This window comes from Lissotriton helveticus, chromosome 4_1, assembly GCF_964261635.1.
Source record: "Lissotriton helveticus chromosome 4_1, aLisHel1.1, whole genome shotgun sequence".
Taxonomy (NCBI): domain Eukaryota; kingdom Metazoa; phylum Chordata; class Amphibia; order Caudata; family Salamandridae; genus Lissotriton; species Lissotriton helveticus.
The window spans coordinates 747,345,386-747,368,083 of record NC_136063.1 but is presented as its reverse complement, the minus strand read 5'-3'; positions in this window follow the sequence as shown (position 1 = coordinate 747,368,083).

Below are 22,698 nucleotides of genomic sequence, written 5' to 3'. Positions count from 1 at the left end.
CACAATCCATGGACGTTGTCTCTCCTTTAAATATCAAGGTGTTTATATTTCCCGTCTCCCAGAGCTGGCATGGTATCTTAACTTTCCACCCCTTATTACCAGATTGACCAGGGACCTATGGAAGTGGGATCGACTACCTCTAAATCCCATGGGGTGAGTAACATTGTTTAAAATGGGTGTACAGACATAATATCAAGTTTTTGTTATCGATATACATAGATATCGAGTTTTTAATATTTTGGGAACATAATATTGATGTCAAGAATATTGTCAACACAATATCGAATGGAATATTGAATGTAAGGTAAGAAATATCGAAGTAGATAATATTGAAGTTATTAATATTGATACAAAAATATCGATGTTAATAATATCGATGTGTATATTACTATGTATTTTATATGCATGTTTTATATGTTTTTTGTTTTTAAGTAAATTATGCATTTTAGTACCATAGCGGGTTGTGGGTTCATAGGGGAATAGAGTGGGAAGTAATTTAATTATAGTTAATAAATAAAAAATTTTATGGATTATTAATTCTTTTTAATTAAATTTGGCGTTTTAGTTCTGTAGCGGGTTGTGGGTTTATAGGGGAATAGGGTGGGAAGTAATTTAATTTAAAAAAAGTAATTATTAATATTTAGTTTACTGGCATTGATAATTAATTTATTGTTAATTAATTAATAATTGGTTATTAATTTTTTATTAATTGATAATTATGTTAATTGTATTGATTAATTTTTGGAGCGGGTGTGGGTTTGTAGGGTAATAGGGTGGGAAGTAATTTAATTATAGTTAATTAAATAATATTTTTCTGGAATTATTAATTCTTTTTATTACATTTTGCGTTTTAGTTCTGTACATGTTCTGGGTTTATAGGGAAATAGGGTGGGAAGTAATTTAATTGTAATTAAGTAATTATTATTTTTTGTTAATTGGTATTGATTATCAATTGAATATTTATTAATTAATAATGGGTATTAATTTTATTCAATTGATAATTATGCTAATTGTATTAATTCATTTTGGAGGGGGATGTGGGTTTATATGGGAATACGGTGGGAAGCAATTTATTTGCAATTATTAATCATAATTTATCGGTGTAGTTAATTTATTTATTATTTATTAATTGGTAATTAATTTTGATTAAATTATACATTGATAAATATTTTAATTGTTTAAAATTGTATGTGGAGTAAGTTATATTTTTATTTGGGAATAGGGTGGGAAGAAATTTAATGTTGTAATTTATTGATAATGAATTAATCAATTATTTATTTTAATTAAAAAAAATGTAATTTATGAATATGTTATTTTTAATCCTTACTCTATCCAACATTTTCCCTATTGTTGCACTCTTTGGAGTGGGAATAGTAATTTTAACAGTTACACAATCCGAAACTTTCCCTACTGTTGCACTCTCTGGAGTGGGAATAGTAATTATTACCCCTACGCTATCCAACGCTTTCTCTTCTGTTGCACTCTCTGGAGTGGGAATAGTAGTTTTTACCCCTATGCTATCCAACGCTTTCTCCACTGTTGCACTCTCTGGAGTGAGAATAGTAATTTTAACCCCTACGCTATCCAACGCTTTCCCTACTGTTGCACTCTCTAGAGTGGGAATAGTCATTTTTACCCCTACGCTTTCCAACACTTTCCCTACTGTTGCACTCTATGGAGTGGGAATAGTAATTTCAACTCCTACGCTATCCAACACTTTCCCTACTGTTGCACTCAACCCACTGTGGTGAGAATAGTAATTTTACCTCCTACGCTATCGAACATTTTCCCTACTGTTGCACTCACTGGAGTGGGAATATTCATTTTTACCCCAAAGCTTTCCCTACTGTTGCACTCACTGGAGTGGGAATAGTAATTTTTACCCCTACGCTATCCAACGCTTTCCCTATTGTTGCACTCACTGAAGGGGGAATAGTAATTTTTACCGCTAAGCTTTCCAACCCTTTCCCTAGTGTTGCTTTTTATGGACTAACTATATACATTATATTTTAAATATATATGTTTAATTTATTTTTACTATATATGTGTTAGTTATTATTTTTAAATACTTTTAAATATTTTTTAACTAGGTTTACTTTAATTATATATATTGTTTACTATATTTTACATTAACTTTTAAACATTTTAAAATAACGATATTTTTTTCAATATTTTTTACCTTGATATATTTTTTTCAATATTTTTCTACTTACAATGTTGTAGATAGGAAGTCGATATTCTTGATGTCGATATTCCTGCGTCGATATTTTGCCAACTCAATATTTTGTCGGTCGATATTCTGTCATTGATCCTTCAAAATGATGTGCCTCCCACGCTTCTTGTATGTCTTTGTAAATTTTCCACATGGTTTGGACCTGTCTGGCACTAAAATATTCTGGGGGCAAGTAGAGCTTTCTATGGTCTTTGAACCCACATTGACTTTACCCCATGACTGTTCTGTTGGGTTTATTGGAGGAGGTTGGAGAATTGAGGATGGAGAGGATCTTTATCATGGTGGCTACATTTTCCAGTAACAGACTGTGACCGAAAGCAAGGGAGAAATACAGAAAAGGAACAAAGAAGGTGAAAGAGTGATAGGAAAACAATGATGAAGGCAGAAAAGTGGAAGAAAAAAGAACTTGCAAAAAGAAGATAAAATCAAAGCAAGTGTAATCTGGTGAAAGACAAAAGTAATGTCAACCATGGCATTCAGAAATAGGAAAATATTTGGGGGCATATTATTATTAAGACACATATTGTTGCTTTTTCGGCACATAGCGCCGAAAAACGGCGATTTTAATATCGCACAATCATCAAGGCGGCGCTAAAATGCATTAGCGCATGTTAGCTGCCGTTTTCCGAATGCCTCGCATTGCTAATTAGATGCAAAGTAGGCGTTCCTCATATAATATCCTTGTAAACCAACGCGAACACAGCATCGCGATAATTACAAGGATGCCCCAGAGTCGCGAAGTGATGATGCCCCTTAACGCTGGGTTTTTACTCCTGCTTCAATTTTTTTTTAAGTTCAAAAAGGTGTTGATTGATAAGAAATGACATCATGACATTCGATTATATAGAAACAACAAAAATATTGAAAATTAAGCTAATATAACAATTAGATTGGAAAATAAAAACACAGGATATAAAATTGTTCGAAGAAGAATTGGAGCAATAAAAACACGTTCATCAATAATCATATGGAAGAAATGAGTAAAAATAAAGTTAATGCATAATAAATCAGGACAGTGTAACATGAAAAATTACAAAGAAAGTTATATATGAACAAAAGCAAGGAAGTCATGGAGGTTTAGATACTTCTTGTTGTATAGGGAGAGTTGAGGAAAAACACCTGGCACTAGTGTCAATGAAGAGGACAACCGGTTCCCATAAATCTAATCGTTTGGATGCTAAATGTTGCGGATATACAAAGGTAGTGTCTAATCTATGGTTATATCAGATAACATACCACCAAGCTTGATAAAAGAATTTGCTATAGTCCTTCCAATTGTTTGTAATTTGTTGGAAAGCCACTGCTAGTAATAAGTAAATGATCTTAACGTTCATGTGAGTATGTTCCCAGACAGGAGATAGGCCTCCCAAAAAAAATGTAGGATAGAGAAGGAGTGGTTAGTGTGAAAAATGGAATTAAGTTGCGACCAAACCTGTTCCCAAAAAAGACGAACAAACTTGCAGGAGAACAACATGTGAAACAAGTCAGCGTTTGGTGATGAACAAGACCAACATAAGTGGGGGGTATTAGAGCAAAATGTGTGAAGGGTGGATGGAGTGAACAAAATTCTATTATAAATGAAAAAGAGAATTTGGGTAGTATTTGCAGCTCTAGACGACTTTCTACGTTTAAGCCAGATTTTATCCCAAAAATCCACATTCCAGGAAGTGTCTAGATCTTTTCCCAAGACAGTTCTACCTTAGTTTTGTCTCTCAGGGTAGCTGGGGTACGTAGAAATTTGTAAATGGTAGAAGCCCTAGAGCAACGAAGTAGTAAGGTGCGTAGATTAAATGTGTCAGTAGATACGGGAGATGTGTGTGAGGGAGACGCGATATATTTGACTTGGGCAGATTGAACGGCTTGTAGTAAATTGGAGTATTTAGGACAAAAGGAGGAGGGGAGATCCAAAACAGCACTCACTTGTGCGAAAGGCATAAGTAAGTTCTGACAATACAATTGATGAATCCATATGACTCCTCGGGAATGCCAGGACTTCCAAAAGAAGGGTTTGTTATGTATTAAAATGTGTTTGTTGTGCCAAATAGGAAGTTCATAAAAAGTGAGAAGGGAGGGTGCAGGAAGAAGCTTCGAAGTAAATTCAAGGATGGGGGTTGAGACAGATTGCGGTTTACGCGTAAAAGATAGGTTTTCTGAAAAGGAGAAAGGGGAAAGAAAGGATCTTTCAAGCGTTGTCCAAAGAGGGCAAATAGTAGAAGAGTCAGAAAGCCAGTGTGAGGATTGGTTGAGAATAAAGGATCTATGACAGAGAGAGAAATCTGGAAAATGTACCCCTCCTTCTGATTTAGGACGGGTAAGTTTACAAATAGAGATTCGTGATTTTTGGATCCCCATAAGAAGGTGGATAAAATAGAATTAATTTTTTTGAAATATTTAAGAGGGATTGGCACTGGGATGTTAGAAAGCGTGTAGAGAACAATGGGGGAGAGCATCATCTTGATGGTGCCTAAGCGTCCCCACCAGGACAAGTACAAAGGATGCCATTTTGTGTTAAGGAAGATAGTCTATCAATACATTTATCCATACAACTCATTACAGTTTTTGGAATAGAAGGGGAGAAATGCAGGCCTAAATATTTGATTGATTGGGGGCTCCAAGAAAAGCAGGTAAGGAGGTTTGGGGGTTGGAAAAAATTAAAGACCGTTATCCGCATATGCTGCCATTTTAATTGTGGAGTCGTGGAATGTAAAACCATGTATGTTTGTATTTTGACGAATTCTGAGTAAGAAGGGTTCCAAAGCAATATTAAATAGAAATGGGGATAGAGGACAGCCTTGTCGAACTCCCCGTGCAAGATTGAAATAAGATGAAATACTTCCATTAGCAGTGACAGCAGCTCTTGGACTGGAATATAATATGGAAATTAAATCAATAATTTTGGGACTAAATCCAAACCATTTAAGTGTGTTAAAAACATAAGGCCACTCATCCCTGTTGAATGCTTTTTCTGCATCCAAAGCAATAGCAGCCAAAGTATGAGAGATATGTGAGGCTTTGGAGAGGATATTGAAGAATAAACGTGTGTTGTCCGCAATAAGTCTACCCTTGACGAAGCCAGATTGTTCAGATCCCAGCAACTCCGGCAAATGAGATTCTAATCGTAACGCTAGGGCTTTCGAGAAAATGTTGTAATCCACATTGACCAGGGAAATGGGCCTATAATTTTTGAAATGTTGAGGATCCTTACCATCCTTTGGTATGAGGCAAATAAGGGCATCTGAAAAAGAACCAGTGGAGTCTTTGGATTTTAAAAAGGAGAAGAGAAGGGTATGTAATTTGGGGATCAGTAGAAATGCAAAGTGAGAAAAGAATTCTACCGTGAAGCCATCTGGGCCTAGAGCTTTATCTCTTTTGAGGATCCGGAGGGCAGAATGAAGTTCCTTTTGGGTAATATCCATTTCTAAAGAAGACATATCCAGACACGATTCGGAAGTTGGGCGAATTTCGGAAAGAAATTGAGAAATAGAAGAGTCAGATGACAAAGTTTCAGAGGAATACAATGTCTGATAAAAATGTAGAAATTCGTTTAATATATCTTTGTCTTTAAATTTTAGCGAATTGTTAGAGCCATAAATTGACTCTATAGTTAACTTGTTATGTTTGGCTTTCAGATAATTAGCCAGTAATTTCCTAGCCTTATTTTGACCACCATAAAATTTCGCACTTGATTTTAATAAATAATTAGAAGCATTATTGGTGGTACCTTGATTGAATTGGAGCTTGACTTTTAGAAGTTCAGAAAGGCATTCCTTTGATTTGGAAGAATAATATGAGTGTTCCAAAATTTTAGAATTAATTTTAGTAAAAAGAGCCTTAGTTTTTTGGCGAGCTAAGTTTTGTTTTTTAGAAACATAACGTATAATAAAATCTCTGGCTGAGGCTTTAAATGCATCCCAAATTGTGTGATAAGATAGACCATTTGTTTGATTGATAGTAAAGTACTCTGTGAAGAAAGAGGTAAAAGAGGAGGAGAAAACAGGGTCAAAAAGGAGAGCATTGTTAAAACGCCATTTACGAGGGGAATTTGGTTTATGCAATACATCAAGGGTTATGGTAACAGGGGCGTGATCCGAAATCAAAATGGAACCAATATCTGAACTAATCAGGGATTGAGATATATTATGTGAAACAAAAATATAATCTATGCGAGATTGGGTGTGATGTACTGGTGAGAAGAAGGAATATTCTCGTAGTTTAGGATTGCACAGTCTCCATGCATCAATGAGTTTAAGGTGCTTGATAGTCTGTAAAAATGATTTATGAGATTTGTGAGGGGTAAATTCACTCAAGGAATTGTCAAAACTCTTTGGCGTTTTATGGGTGAGTGTAAACCTCTGACATTCCATGAAATAACTTTTAAGGGCATAAGATAAGATTGCAACAGTCTAGCAAAATACTATGAACATAACATTTTAAATTAATTCATTAATTCGAACATATTGAACAACCAACCAATTGAATACAAAGTGAAAAAAGAGAATAAAACAGTAAGAACAATCTAATACAGAATGAAAAAAGAGAGCAAAACAAGAAGAATAAGAAAGTGAAAAGAAACCATGAAAAGAAAGCCCATGAGGAGGAGTGGAGGATAAGAAGGAGAAGATGAGTGGACGGGCAGGTATAAAAAATGAAAAGAGAAAGAAAGAAAAAAGAAAATAGAGAGTTAGATAAGAGGGGCATACATGAATATAGTGAAGTATAAAAATACAACAGAGAAGGTTTAAATGAGTACCAAGGCATAAAAAGAAGAGAGGAAGGAAAGAACTAGAAGAAGGGAAAGACGGAAAAGAAAAAGGAAGAAGGGGAAAGTGAATACAACAGATGAAGAGAACAGGATAGAGCAAAAAGGAAAAAAGAGAGAGAGGAATGAAGACTTAAATAAATTGCAGAACATACGAAGGGTGGGAGGGTGGAAGGCCATACGGAGGGATGACGGCGCCCAGAACTCACAAAGGAAAAACGGGGGGGAGAGCAGCATCAACGGACCACTGATAAACATTGGGAGAAGGAGGAGGACTGGACAAACAACCTGTCAAGAGGAAAAAACAAAGTTAAATGCGTGATGTAAGAACAAGCAACTAAAAAAACGCATCCGTTAATAAAAGGATGAGTGAGATTAAAAAGAGAAGGATGCAAGAAACGTAAGAAGAAGAAAAAGGATTAAAGAAACATGAAAACAAGAAATAGAGAACCGTAACCATATTAATACCATTCCATGAGAGTTATAATGAAGAAGTGGACACTACATCATGAATAAAATGAAACACATGTAGATACCAAAAAAGCAGAAAAAGACCACAATGGATCATTTAGAAGTATTAGCGGATGAAGTATCCATGGAGTCGGTCTGGAAGGAATAGAGGAAGCTCTTGAGTTTCAATGGTTCCTCATAAGTGGTAGTCTTATTGTTAATAGTAACTTTAAATAGACATTGGTGAAAGAGACCATATCTTGCACCAATTGAACGTAACTGGGGTCTCATTGCCAAGAATTATTTTCGTCGGTCTGCTGTTGGTTTGGCCTAATCTTGAACAAAAAACAATGTGTTCCCTGACCACGTAATGTTATTCAATGCTCTGGCTGCCGCTAAAACTTTTAAAAGGTCAGTGTTTACAAGAAAATACAGTATCATTCCCCTTGGTTTGCTCATTGAGGTGGAAGAAACATGATGCGATAGGGAACCCAGTCGATGTGCTCTCTGGATATTTAAAAAGGTGCTCTCAGGAAGGTTGAGAAGCTTAGGTAAAAAGGACTTGAAGAAGAAGATTGAATCCGATCCCTCTGTCCGCTCCGCCAAACAATATATGCGAAGATTATTGCGCCTGTTTCTGTTTTCCAAATTTTCAACTTGTTTATGTAAGCTGGATACTTGGAAACACAAGGAATCAACCTTAGAAGTAGAAGAAGTCAAGGACTCAACATTTTGTTCCAGTGTAGTGACACGGCTTTCCACACTTAACCATTTGTTAGAAAGTTCTTGAAGAGTAGAAGTAGTTTCCTGGAGAGTGGCAGTGGTTTCTTCAACAAATGGGCGTAAGGCCCTAATTTCTTCGAGCAACAGGTCCATGGTAACTGAAGAGGTTGGCGCAGGAGCAGAGGGAGGATCTTTCTTTAGCCTTTTGGTGGAAGCTTTGTTGCCAAGAGAAGTTGGAGTGTTCGTTGTTGAAGACGCAGTTTTTGGTGAGGAGGTGTTTGGATCATCCATGTCCAAACACTGATATCGCGAGCCAGTGTGAAGTAAATTTGGGATGGAGCGCCTCTTTAAGTTGTTTTCCCATATGTAAGTCACAAGAAGGAGCAAGAATCTAATAATGAAGATTGTACCACCTATAAAGTGCAAAAATTAAACATATAGCATAGAAGAATGATACATATAAAAGCATCAAATGTATACAAAGCGTATATCAATGCATGTAAAGAAAAGCAGAAACATAAACATATATCAAGTAATCATTTGATAATATGCTTCAAATAAATGTCATTCAGCTAGTAATTGAGATAGGTATTCAAATTAGGCAGACAGGAGCGATCCTCCTTGAAGGAATTGAGAATATTGTCAGGTCCATCTCTGTAACAAGTAGTATGCTGAAAAGCGAGTAAGGTTATTATGACAAGAATGCTGATAGCGCTAAAGTGTACAGGACCGGAACAGTGAAAGCCTTTTCAGGAGCATTATGCTTGTATAAGTTGACTCATGGAACCGTAGTCATATAGGAAAGCTGTTGATAAGCAAACGACGGTTGACATCCAGCCGCTTATAAGCAATAGGTGGTAATAGTGAGTTGTTCCTGTCAGCGTGATAGCAAGGTCATGACAAGAGTCGCGCAAATTGCACAGTTCTGTGGGGATGTACCAAACATTGTCTTCCAACACCAGAAGCCGCCGTCTAAAGAGTCTGCCTGTGTATGTAACTTTTGGTATAGTACCAGAGGCAGAGGGAGCTCAGCATGCAGAAAGAAAGAAAAACGTTTCTGTAAAAGGGCTAGTTGAAAGCGTTCCGAGACCTGCGATTCAAAATGGCGGCCGGGAATCGGGTGCGCTGCAAAAGCACTTTAAAACTGGTCAAAAGAGTCTCCAAGGTATAAAAATAGAAGTCTGGTATCATGACATGACAACTGGAAGCAGGGGGACACAGCGTGCAGAAGATTAAGCAAATTTGCGCGAAAAGAGCCGTTCCGTGACTAACAATACAAAATGGCGGCTGAACGAGTCACGGAGTCACGGTAGAAAGAAACAGTGAAGGCAGTCTACCTTTGGTGCACAAAGTCGGCAGGTCGTTTCAAAATGATCCCTGCATGTTTGTGGGCGCAGTCCTTCAATTTGGGCTCAGGTCATGAGGTCTGAGGGCACCGTTAATCCGTATCCGCTCCCGCTGTCCTCGGAGAGCTACGGATGTGCCGCCATCGTTATCAGGCGCAAGCCACGCCCCCCTCCTGCTAAAATTTCTACTTAGCTATCTGTGACATGGGAGGCGGATTGCAAGGCTAGGTCCACACCTGCCTATTAACAAGGATTTTGTGATCGCAGGATAATTATCGCTGCTTTTCAGACGTTAATTCAGGTTCACACCCTCTATCACTGGATTTCATATCGCCTCGGTGAAAGGCGTTGATAATACACCGGTAACCTGCTGCAGGAATCCAGCGATAGACGGAGATAATGTAAATCGCGATAAGCGCTATTTGCAATAATCACTGTATGTTCTTGGTAATATACCCCTTGGTTTTCTGCATATATTTTTGTCAACCTACACGCTGCCACCCAAAAGGTTTTGACCTCCACATTTAGCAGCAGACATACCTCATGTTCTTATCTTTGGCATAACTATATCTAACCCACCTTCACATTCACCAGTGGAACCGAAGAACAGCTCACCCTGGAATCAATACCTCCTGAATATTCACACAAAGAATGGACCATAAATTTCACTGTAAGAGGTAAACCACTCCACATCAAAATAAGTGCAGGCTGCCCTATGCCCAAGGATGAGAAGGAAATGGTGATAAAGTTAGCTCATAGGAAAAGGGCACATGCAATTCCAGTCCCAACTACCATTTTCAAGACAATATTGGCCTTTACAAGGAAATGTTGCAAATTTTTGTAGAAAAATTGTACAAGTGTGCAGATGTATGAAGTGAAAGACAACATAAACCTTTGGCAGTAATCAAAATTTACATTAAACTATGCCCACTAATACAACCTTTGCACATTGTAGACATGTTACCTGGGATGGTGGTGCACTGGAGATGGCCTACTTGTTTACATTAACACTGTCTAGTGGGCTCTCCTTTTCACTGTGACTTCATCCTGACGGTGCCAGCCCTATGTAAGAACACCTGATCTTTCATCTCATACTTAGCATCCCTTTGAATTACATCAGTTTGCCAGACTTAAGAGCATTCTAACACAAAAGCTAACCAGTGCTACGGTGTTATAATGCAGTGCATCATAAACTATGGAGCTTCGCTGCAGTTGCTAGGGATGAGAAGGGCAAAGAAGTAGGCCAGCCATTCCAAGGCAGAGAACCAACTTTGCCAAAGTTAACACGGCCATATCCAACTCTCTTCAATATATAGAGCTTTCAAGGAAAATAACTATTTAATATTTAGTGGTTGGAACTGATAAATACAACTATTATCAAATAATTCGAAATCATTTTTGTTGTGGTGTAATGGATTTGGTTACTTCTGCATAAAACTGACATATTTGGGCAATGAAGGAGCAAGCTATTCATCTCCCAGTTCCGACCCATACATTATGGTGTACCGAAGGGCTCAGAACTAAGCTACTCTCTTTAACATTTATATGGCCCCACTAGCTCCACTAGTTTAAATGTGGCTGTCCTAATATTGTGTCATATGCAGATGATATACGATTTATGTCGGCATTTCAACAGCTCAATAATATGGTGGTTAAATATTTTCATGGCTAGCTTACTGCTGTTGCTGATTGGATGTTTAACAGCTGTCTACAACTCAATTTGGTTAAAACAGAAATGTCAGTTTTTGGTTCCCCTTCCCCAGTTGCTGCTCCAGGATTAAGGCCCTTTGAGCTGGGTCATGCACCCACCCCTTCAACTGTAGTCAAGAATCCAAGGTGCTCCTGAATATGACTTTAACTTTTAAACCCTAAGTGCAGGCTACTGTCACCACCTGTGTTGGGCTTTTATAATCACTTATAATTTTTTTGAAATACCTCCGATTAGATAGTTGAAAATACACTCTATCCGGGAGTCTCTTAATACCTGCTCACTCTTCTCCAGTGCATCAAAATGCTGCAGCTTGGTTAGTCCTGAATATATCAAAACGACATTAGGCAAAACCCGAAGAAACCTAATTGGTTGTCAGTAAATCTAGAAATAACTTTAAAACGCTTATGATCACACACAGAGCATTTCACCAGGCCAGCATTAGGCTTCCAAGCCAGGCTCAAAAACATCCTCCTTCTAGCGCATTTTGTTTGGCCAATCTAACCCGTAGATTCATCAAAGTCCCCTTTTGCGAGTCTGTAATAGCGATTATTAAGGAATCGCTATTACAGACTCGCAAAACGGGATTCATGTACAAATCTCAGTTTTTTTGCGAGTCCTACAGCTTCCTTATTTGCGATTAGCTAATTGCTAATCGCAAATAAGGAATAACTCCCCATTCATCCCTATGGGCCTATAGGAATGAATGGGAAGACATATCAATGTGCGAATCGCTATTAGCGATTCGCATTTTGATATTGCGATTTCAAGGGTCCTGTTGCACCCCATAAATGATATTGGACGACTTACAAAAATGCACTTAAGTGCATTTTTCTAAGTTTCCGCTATTTACCACGAGGTTTGACTGCGCGGTAAATAGCGGCCCAAAATTGCGAAATCGCAATTTTTAAATGTTTCTTGAATTGCATTTAAGGAATCTCAAATAGAGATTCCTTAAATGCTATTCCTCGCAAAAATGCGAATTCTTTAAAAGTGATTTTTGCATTTGGGACGATGAATCCCAAATGCAAAAATTGCGCTCAAAAAGGGCCAGATTCTCAGAATCTGGCCCTTTGCGAGCCGATTTTCGTTTCATGAACCTGGCCGTAAATCTGCGGTGCGTCCCCAAAGTGCGGGAAACTGGATCTGAGGGCAGAACATTTTCTTTTCTAGTATCCGAGTTTCAGAATGCTCTACCCCTCCATCTTCTATTTATTCCGAGAGAAAGTCTGTTAAGGCCCAGCGGAAGACATTTCTGTTCCTTCAAGTGTGATTTCTGTTCTTTCTACCATCACCATCACCATCATAGCGCCAAGATGCTCTTAATGAAGCAGAAACTGCGCTTTATAAGTTTTCTTTATCCATTCAAGCAGGATTATGTGAGACAGCCCTTATTTGATGAGGAAATGCACAGCTGCAGCATACATGAGAGTAAAAACGAGCACACAATTTCTACAGATTGGCATGTTAGCGCTTCTCAATTTATGGTACTGTCCAGCAGAGAAACAATCGGTTTAAGTTGACAAGTGTTACATACAGGCAACAGTCTGTGCATTTTCACAAACATACATCAATAAGTGGAAGCTTAACCGGGGCTTAGCTATGAGAGGTGGGCAGATAAAACTTTTGAGTGGTTTAATGGACTATAATATTCTTTCATGAATAATAAGAATCTAGCCATATACAGGCTGCAGAGGACAATTGACTCACATGTGGCCGCTGTCTTCCGCCCACACTCCAACCACATGTGGCAAGAATTATACCCAAAGCATTAACCTTTGATGTGAAACAGCAGAAATAAAGAGATGTCTTACAAGTGGCTGATTTGAACAATGGCCTTGACTTAATTCCAGCTTCCACACTTGACTAAATTGTGCGATCTTGTATAATATGAATCCTTACCACATTTAGGGTGCTTATGACAACTGATTTGCCTCTTAATTCATTAAGAGCATTGTTTTCAGTGCAGGGGTGGGCATGAATGTTTCTAAGCTCACACTAAATTCAAGCTATCATTTTTAGTAAATGCCTGTCAATGTAGCGCTGTTAGCTGAAATACCATGGTGAAATGTTTCTGCGTTGTAATGAAATATACTTTTTGGATTTGTGAACCAAAGTTGCATATTTTTTGTGTGAATTATTTTTTTTCATTTTAATATTGATAAGTTAGTGGGATACTGCTTTTAACACAGAAATAATTTTATTACTTGCATTTCATAAAATACAGGGCCTCATTTATGAGGTTTTGCCGTAGGGCAGCGCAGCAGGTCTTCCTGCTGCGCTTAACTATGGAAAAGAAAAGGGAAGGAATGTGCTGTATCTGTAAGATACAGCGCATTCCTGTCCTTTTCCCCTGCGCTGGTGCACAATGGGCTGCCGCCCGCAACGCAGGCACCTTTGCACCATGGTGCAAGGGTCCCTGCGTTGAGGGGATGATTATTTTTGTACAGGAAGGGAAACCTTTCTGTACAAACTTAAATGCAAGAGGCTTTTTCCTCTTTCTATGTGTGATGCAGAATGCAGCACACATAGAACAAGCATTTGCAATGCAATAGGTCTCGCATTAGGAAAGTTTGAGCTATTGGTATTGCAAATGACACATTTTTTCTTTATGTGTTGGTTTTGAAAATAGCTAAATTAATAGCTTTGTCATTTACAATGCCAATAGTTATAACTTTTGCAAATGTGACACCTATAGCATTTGTAATGCAACATGTTTTGTATTTACGTGACGTAGATATATGGATATTACAAATAAGAATGGCTTTTAATTTTTTTAAATAATTAATGCTTAATTAAAAGTGTCAGGCTTGTACTTGTCCTTTAGTGACATAGGATAACCAATCTAGCAATGCCCAAAGCAATTGCCAATCATCTTACATGTTACATGTTACATGTTTTGTTAGTGCAGGTAAAAATGAAACATCATGCAGCAGCGCCATGCAGGCAGGGGGCATATGAAGGGCAGCTTTCAAACAGCCCCATACCTAAAGCCAGTATTTGTCAAGTTTCGTGCCGTCCCACAGATGTGCACCATATTACTGTTGGGTTCCGCGCCTCTCCAATGTCTGAAATCATTACAAAGTTTAGCCCTGCATAGTTTCTCTGGTGACCAGTGCCAGCGGCGGACAGTATTCAAAAAGCTATATTTTAGCAAGCTACACTGAACACTTTGACGTAATCTGCTAGTCTTGTTTCCCACCCTCCTTCACGCAGTGTTTCCCCCCATGTGAACGGTGTGTATGTTGGGCTGGGGAAAACACAGTGATTAATCAGGGTGGCAGATAACCTCCAGTATATGGACACAATCTGACACCTCGCCCTTGGATTGTGTTAGCCACGAAAGACAACAAGAACAAGCCTGTTGGCTTTGCCAATGCAAGTTGGGCCCGTTCATTCCTATGGGATTCCAATTATGTGGCTGTTTTCAATCATTTTAAAGAAAAGTAAGCTAATGCACATAAACAGACTATGCAGGTGTTCTAAAAGTTTGAGTGTTTGCCATTTATTGCAGTATTATCCCTGTACCTGTGTTTGGTACACTTTTGTAACTTGCACACGTCACTTCTCTCGTGTAACACACTGTTTGCTACCTCTCACATTTTGTTTGCCTTAGATACTTTCACAAGTGCCACCATTGCCTACGTAACGTTTGTTTTTGTGCTGGAGTGTTTGCCTTTTATTGCAGTATTAAACGCTTTTGTAACCTGCATACATATCACTTTTTCCTCCTGGAATGTACCGATTGCTACCTCTTGTTTTTTGGTTGCCCACTATTGTCACTTTTGATTCATGTAACTTGACGTTTGCCTTAATTTGTTCACTCGTAATTTCCTCCTCATGTATCATTACTGTTCCTATTGCTCAGCGCTCCGACACCTTCGGGTGAAGTCCGCGCTACGAGGGAGTGGGAACTGTGTGACTATATATAAACATGCATACATACAATGAAATAAATAACGATGTGCCTGCTGGACCTGGCATGGCCTGGGGCAGAGGCTGGTGTCCTACCTTTGAAGTGCCGCGTCACCGTGTCTCCTCAAGGGCTGGGGCTGGGCAATGCAGCAAGTTCACTGTGGTGTGGGGCCTGGGTGGGCGGCATCGGCCGGCGGCAGCAGTGTGAAACACGACGAGTGTCAAGTGACTTGCGAGTCCTCCTCCTGACCTCCGCCTGGCCGCAGGCACCACCACTATCACCGTCACCGCACAGACTGTCCGCCCGCTACGAAAGAGAGAGTGCTCACAGTCACACCGCGTTGTCAGGTGGTCAGCCCCCCGCATATATGGGAAGCTTGCGGGGGCTGACCAACAACTGCTGTCCAGAGCCGTCATTAATAGCCCAATCTGGCAACAACAACTTGCGCCGAGCGTGAACAGGACTTCCGGAATCAACAGGGGCTGCTGGAGGGAGGAGCAAAGTTAGGGGATCCAATAGCCTGGTACTGGGAGGACTTCGAGGGACGTCACTGCATCCGCCGAAGTAGACGCCTGGGCGCTCAGCGGGAAAATAAGTTACGGAAGGTGATGAGCTGATTCAGAGGCAAGAGAACTTTGGAATAATACCAAGAAAGCAGAGGGCGGCGGCTGCGGCGTGTGTGTCTGTGTGTGTGCAGGGGGGTGGGGGGTGGGGGGCGGCAGCGTGTGTATGTGTGCGCGCGCCTGTGTGTGTATGTGTGCATGCAGAGGGGTGGGGGCTGGCTGTGTCTGTGCGCCGTTAATGCATGCGAGAGCATGTGTGCAGGGGGGTGAGGGGGTGGGGGCGGCAGCGGCAGCGTGTGTATGTGTGCGCGCGCCTGTGTGTGTATGCAGAGGGGTGGGGGCTGGCTGTGTCTGTATGCCGCTAATGCATGCGAGAGCAGGTGTTCGTCTGCGCAAGCGCAGGTCAGACGCGCGCTCCCGAGGTCACAACTGACTAGGAATATGCGCGCGTCTGACTGTTGTCCACATTCCCGAAAACGGATCACAATAGTTGTCGAAGCCGACTGCAATCAATGCTTACGCATTAAATGCAGGTCGTGCTTCGACCTAAAAAGGAAAGACCAGGAGAAATAAATATATTTCTCCTCGTTGTGCCTCCCTTACGCAAGGCTTAAGCTTTTGGCGCTGCCTCAGATTTACGATTTCTCATAAATCTGGGGCAGTGTCAAAAGGCCATGGATTTTTATTTATTTTATTTTATTTTATTTAATGAGTTTTATATAGCACTGGTTAGACCCGTAGGTATCAGAGCGCTTTACATTAGGTTACAGCACAGCGAGTTGAAAGTTACAAGTTTAAATAAGTTACATAATGATTACATATGGAAACGCTATGAGTACAGTCAAGGAACAGAAACGTAAAAGACAGTTGGACGGAAATTAACAGGAGAGGTGGGAAAATCAAAAAGGGGGGAGAGAAGGTACAGGGGGACAAAAATTGCTGGGAACGCCCCCAGCAACACCCATTGCACGCCCCTTTAACACAAAAAAATGAGGTAAAGGGACTGATATTTATCAGGCAGCATTAAGCCAAAAAAAGTGGCTTAGTGCTGCCTGATTAATATCACGCAGGCTTCTGCGCCATGAAACTTTACAAAAAGTGGCGTTGGAGTCTCATAAATGAGGCCCACAATCTTTATAAACTTGCGCACTGAGCTATGAAGGCGGCAAGCCCCCAGGAGCCTGCAATGCTTTCTCAGGGATCTACAAGCTAGGGGCCTCATTTATGAGGCGGTGCGCCACTTTTACGCCGGCGGTGCGTCACTTTTATGTGAGGCACCAGCAGCGTAAATATTGTGCCTTGGTGCACCATATTTACAAAGTGACGCATCTAGGTAGATGCGTCACTTTGTAAACCCCTGCGCCACATTATACCTGTGCCAGGTATAATGTATGCAAGGGGGGCGTACTGACGCAAGGAAGGGTCGTAGAAGTGACGCAGTGAAATCTATGAGATTTCACTGCGTCACTTTTAGGACGCCGTTGCGTCAAAATCTTGCGCCTGCCTCACAGCAGGCGTAAGACTGACGCAGGCCCTTTCACATGGGGCTTGCCCCATGTGAAAGGGCGCATTGCTGGAGTTGCGTCATTTTTGTGACACACTCCAGTAATGCGTCACTTTTGCGCTTACAGATATGTCAAAAATACTGACGTATCTGTAGCTCCTTGCGACATGATGCGACATGCATTAAATATGACGCATCATTGGTGTCGCAAGGAGGGCGCAGTGAAAAGTGACGCATCGCTGTTTTCACGCAGCGATGCGTCACTTTTCATAAATGAGGCCCTAGGTGTCAACCATCAGAAGCATTGGCTGTCAAAAGAGCCCTTGCTCACATTCACATCACACACGGATTGCGAAATACAGGTAGGGGTGTTGAGACTGAAAAATATCAGGCCAGTCTTCTTGATGCAGCTTTATGTATGCAGCAGGGTGAGCAGCCTTATTTTGCTATGACGAAAGTGTGGCCCGAAGTGAGCTCTGGTTAGAGAGTTGACTGCTGTTGTTTAGTCAGAAAGGCAGAGAATCACTTGTTTCCTCTTCTAGGGCCGGGCATGCATCACCCACACACTTTTAGTCTGTGCCTCCATTGTGCTGTTTTGGGCCAGAGAAAGGCCAAATGCTCAGCGTCTGGGTCAACAGGCACTTTAGTAATCCTCATGGACAGTGCCCTCCAGTGACTTCCATCTTCCTCTGTGGGCTTGAGCTCAACCTGCCATCCCAAAAGTATGAGTTTGTGATATCTGGAGGAACTGGGGCCAAAGGTCAGCAGTAATTAATCAAAATGAGGTAATGATAGTCAATGACAGTGAGAAAGCTTATATTTACATTTCTTGAGTTTTATTCAATTTACTTGCTTTTTATAGCATGTTGTATTTCTGTAGTTTCTCTCATACTGCATATTAAACTTGTATTGCTCACACTGTGACATGGCTTATTGGTAGGTGTCTCTATGAGTTAAGATTTTAGATAGGTTTTTCTAATAAGTTATAATTGAGAGGATTAGAGTAGAGGCTGAATGCAGTGCAAGTTTCTCAGTGCCCATCATTGAGTCATTAAGGTGTTCAGACTACTTGAACATCGAATCCTTGGGATCTCTGCAGACTGCACGCAGGAGTGGTGGCATTTGCCAGTTGTGATTATGTTTATATGTGAAAAGGTGTGAACAAAGGTTAAAAGCTGGTACAAAGCTTCTGAAAATTGACAGGGCCAAAATGTTTATAGTTCAATGGGTGTATTCTGTTTTGTGCGTGGGAGTTAGTGAAGTGAGCGAGATGCAAGGAAGAATATGCAGGAGAGAATGGAAAGAGGGTGCAGAAGAAGAAATCGGTGAGGTGTGAAACTTGCAAATGGAGCATTTCAGAATGACATGGGGAGAAAAAGACTACATGTGCCTCACAGACAGGCTGCAGAGGAAAGCAATGCAAATAGTATACTGTTATGATGGGCACCTCTGAAGAACACTAATACTTCCACCTCAGTAACAATATTGTTTTGAGGTTGAAATGGTCCACATTTCTAGGGCATCCCTGTCTTCAAGCAATAATTTAAAGGGAGCCCTCAGAAGTCCAAAGGTTAAGAACCACTGATGTAACGTGGTCTAACATCCTACATTGGGATGAGTGATTCTATAAAAGAATTCCATAAAAAAAGTTGTGGTATTTAAATTATTTGTGTAGATATTCATGCAGACCGATACAGCTGACATTTTTTCAGTACCTGCATATCTCTTTAATACAGGCACTGCATAAATTCAAAAGCTTGCTTTCACATCGTAGTTTCTCTTAAGTACTTGTGAAGTGATAAGCTGTGATCCAATGTTTCCCCTCCATTTATCTGGCATCCAGGTGTGAGGACAATTTTAGCATATTTCACATGGGCCTAACATCTTGGCTGGGGTTACGGTGTACAACCTGTGAAAATAATAGGTGAACGCTGTCTACCTGCATGTACCCCAACTTGAACCCTCCTCTGCAGACATAGGGCCGACAACACGCATCTCAATGAAGTTATTCAACAAACAATACAGAGACACCAGAAATAATCAGATTGTGACACTATTATTTCTGGTGTCTCTGTATTGTTTGTTGAATAACCTCATTGAGATGCGCGTTGTTTATTTTCGAAGACACCTTCGGATACATGGTGCTTGCACAGCAAGGATTGTTTACTCTACATCAGAGGTTGTATCGTTACCAATCATTTCCATTGTATGAGGATTTAATAATTCCTTTTTTACACATAATTTTGTTTCTACACTATTGCAGTAGCAAGTGGTAGGTGGGTCCTGACGAAGGCACAAGACAGAACGTTGTCTGTGTGTGCTGAAACATGTTGACCACTTCATACATTTTAGACAGCTATCTGGCAAAACTGCCTTTCTGCACTGTTTTTAATTTGTATTGCGAGAGACATTAATAAATTTGGGGTCAATCGCAACTCAATTTTAACCTCACGTTTGACCTATGCACCGCACCCAGTTCCCACACACTCAACAACTCTCATCTGGCAGAATAAGGAGTTAGGACTTCTATATGAAACATCCTTGGGCTCCCCATCACTATGATAGGGTTGTAGCCCTTAGTGTCACTAGTGTGACTTTAAGAGGAGACCCAGATGATGAAGCATGTCACTAGTGTGGCGAGTGATGGGAATCCGGAAATGTATTGTATATTTTCCTCTTTCTGTGGCGAATGTCTCATTGTTGTTTTCCCTTCAGTCTTTATAGTGTCCAGGATGCGGTTGTAGACACTTGGATATTTCAGGTATGTGAATATTGTTATTTGGGGCAAGGCATCCAGGCAGGTCTCTAAATATGGCCTCTGACCCTATTTAAAGTTTTTGGGTTTTGTGACATTCTTTCTGCCTATTCGCTACTAAGTTTTCACAATAGGTTCCCTCTTTGGGATAACCCACTCTTGCCCGAGATCTTCAAGGATCAAGTGGCAAAAAGCTGGGCTATGTATGGGGTGGAGAGACTTGGTCACTTATACAACATTAATGGCTTCAAGACCTTTCAAAGTCTCCAGAACACATTCTCTCTTCCTCAACAATTCTATTACAAGTATTTGCAGATCAGAGACTTTTTCTTGAGATCACAAAGGTTTGTATCCATTTCTGCATACGTGATTCTGACACTTATCCATTAAGCACCCCGTAAACACTCAAAACATATTGCTTACCAACATTTTACACAGCTTAGAACAGATCCATGTGTACAGCTCCTAGTGAAGTGGAACCGCACCTTGGGGACAGACATCCCTGCCGTATTCATTAACACCATATTTACAGCATTGTCAGTCAATTCAAAGCTTCAACATTTTAGGATACTCTGTATGCTAGATTATACTCCTAAAAAGATAGCAAGCTGGCAGGGAAAAAGAGGCAACCAAGCCCCCAACGACATAACAAAATGTCCAAAGTGCAGAACCACTGCGGTCGACATAGTGCACATGTTTGCTACATACCCTCCGATCTGGGCTTTCTGAGAGGACGTTAGCCATGCTTGTAGAGACAGATTGGGTCTAGAACTAAGATTTACTATACAGGAGATAATGATTGGGTTTAAGTTAGACCCTAGCCCGGCACGCTGTGCACTTTTCACCATATTATTAGTTATTGCAAGGCTCACCATTGCCAGGGCTTGTATCTTCCATAAACCTAATAGCTCGGTGGAGTGGTGGATTATGTTGGTCGATATTTGTGAAAGGGAAAAATCTGTGGCAAAAACCAGAGGTATACGTGCTATGAGGAAATTCCAAACTGTTTGGTATAAGGTCCTTAAGTATTGATAATCTAAATATGATTTTCCTGTTGTATATGTTCCCGATGTACCAATTTCGTTTAACGAAGATTATGTGATTTGGCTGTTACTCTGGCTTTTTTTATTTTTTTCTTCTCTCCATTATTGTATATTTGTATACACTGTGATGATCTCCCTTTGCATTTATAATGAAAAATTATATTAAAAAAAGAGGTAAACAGGAATCAGCGGAGCTGGAATTCCGGCATTGATTGACCTCTCAGTGCCAGCAAAATGCTCCTCTTTCTAAACAAAGTATTGATGATATAGCAATAATAATATCCTCCATGTTACCATGCCAAGGCCCCAGGCAGGCTGCTATTGTTTATTCTATTGTAATAGCTCTGCTGCCAAGCGGACAAAACAAATAACAACATCTTGTTTGATGAATGAATGACTGAATGACTACTCATTTGTATAGCGCATGGTTACCCGGAGGCATCCCAGCGTTTCAGTGGTCAAATTCATCCCCGATGAATTAGGGTAATAAGAGGGTTTTCAGCATATTCCTAAACCTAAGATGGTTCTCCTCCATCCGAATAGAGTCAGGCAGGCTGTTCCAAAGTTTTGCTGACTAAACAGCAAAACGCCTGCCACCCATACAGCTTCTCCTTATTCTCGGAACTGCCAGAAGGTTCTTATTGCTGGATCTAAGGGTCCTGTTAGTTTGATAGGGACGAAACAAAGGTTGAATGAGATCAGGTCCTGTCTTGGTTAGGGCTTTGTGGACAATGGTCATGGCCTTATATTCAATCCTTTGTTGTACCGGCAGCCAGTGTAGTTGCCGGAGCGCTGGTTTGGCTGAGGTTCTACGTGAGATCTGAAGAGGCATCCGGGCTGCACAGTTGTGTACAGTCTGTAGAACCCTAAGTGTCCCCTGTGGGGCCCCTAGGTAGACTGGGTTGGAATAGTCGAGGCGCATTAAAATCAGGGCCTGAACTAGTATCCGCCTTGCTTCAAACGGGAGCAGCCCAATGATTTTTCTAAGCGATCTCATCACGGCGTAGCAAATAGCTGCTACCTTCTGGTCTTGCACTGAAAAATTAAGCGCTGGGTCCAGCCACACTCCCAGACTCTTAATTTTCTCTTTTGGGGGGGAGGCTGGCCCAGAGTATTAGACCACCAGCCGTCCACCGAGGAGGGTGCGTCATGCCCTAACATCATGATCTCCGTCTTTGCTCCGTTAAGTTTCAGGAAAGAGTCATCCATCCACTCACGGACTCTTCTAAGGCAGGAGGAAAGTTTGTCATAGGTCGACATCTGCCCAGAGAGAGTGATGATAAGCTGAGTATCATCAGCGTAAGTCACTAGTTGCACCCCCCAAGGTAACACCACCTCAGCCAATGGTCTCATATATATATTAAATAAGGTTGGGCTGAGGGATGAACCCTGGGGAACGCCACAGTGTAGGTGCATAGAAGGGGAAGAGATGTCATCCTCAAATACCGAGAAAGTCCACTCGGAGAGGAAGGATTGTAGCCACCTCAGTGCGGTCCCAGTGATACCTACATCATTCATCCTTTGGATCAGAATAGAATGGTTAACGGTGTCAAAGGCCACACTGAGATCTAATAACAATATGGCTGCACAGCTACCTCCATCAACAATCTTTTTTGCTTCCTCAACTACTGCAATAAGGGCAGTTTCAGTGCCTTGTTTGCACCTGAATCCGGTCTGGGTTGGATGTAATAAGTTGTT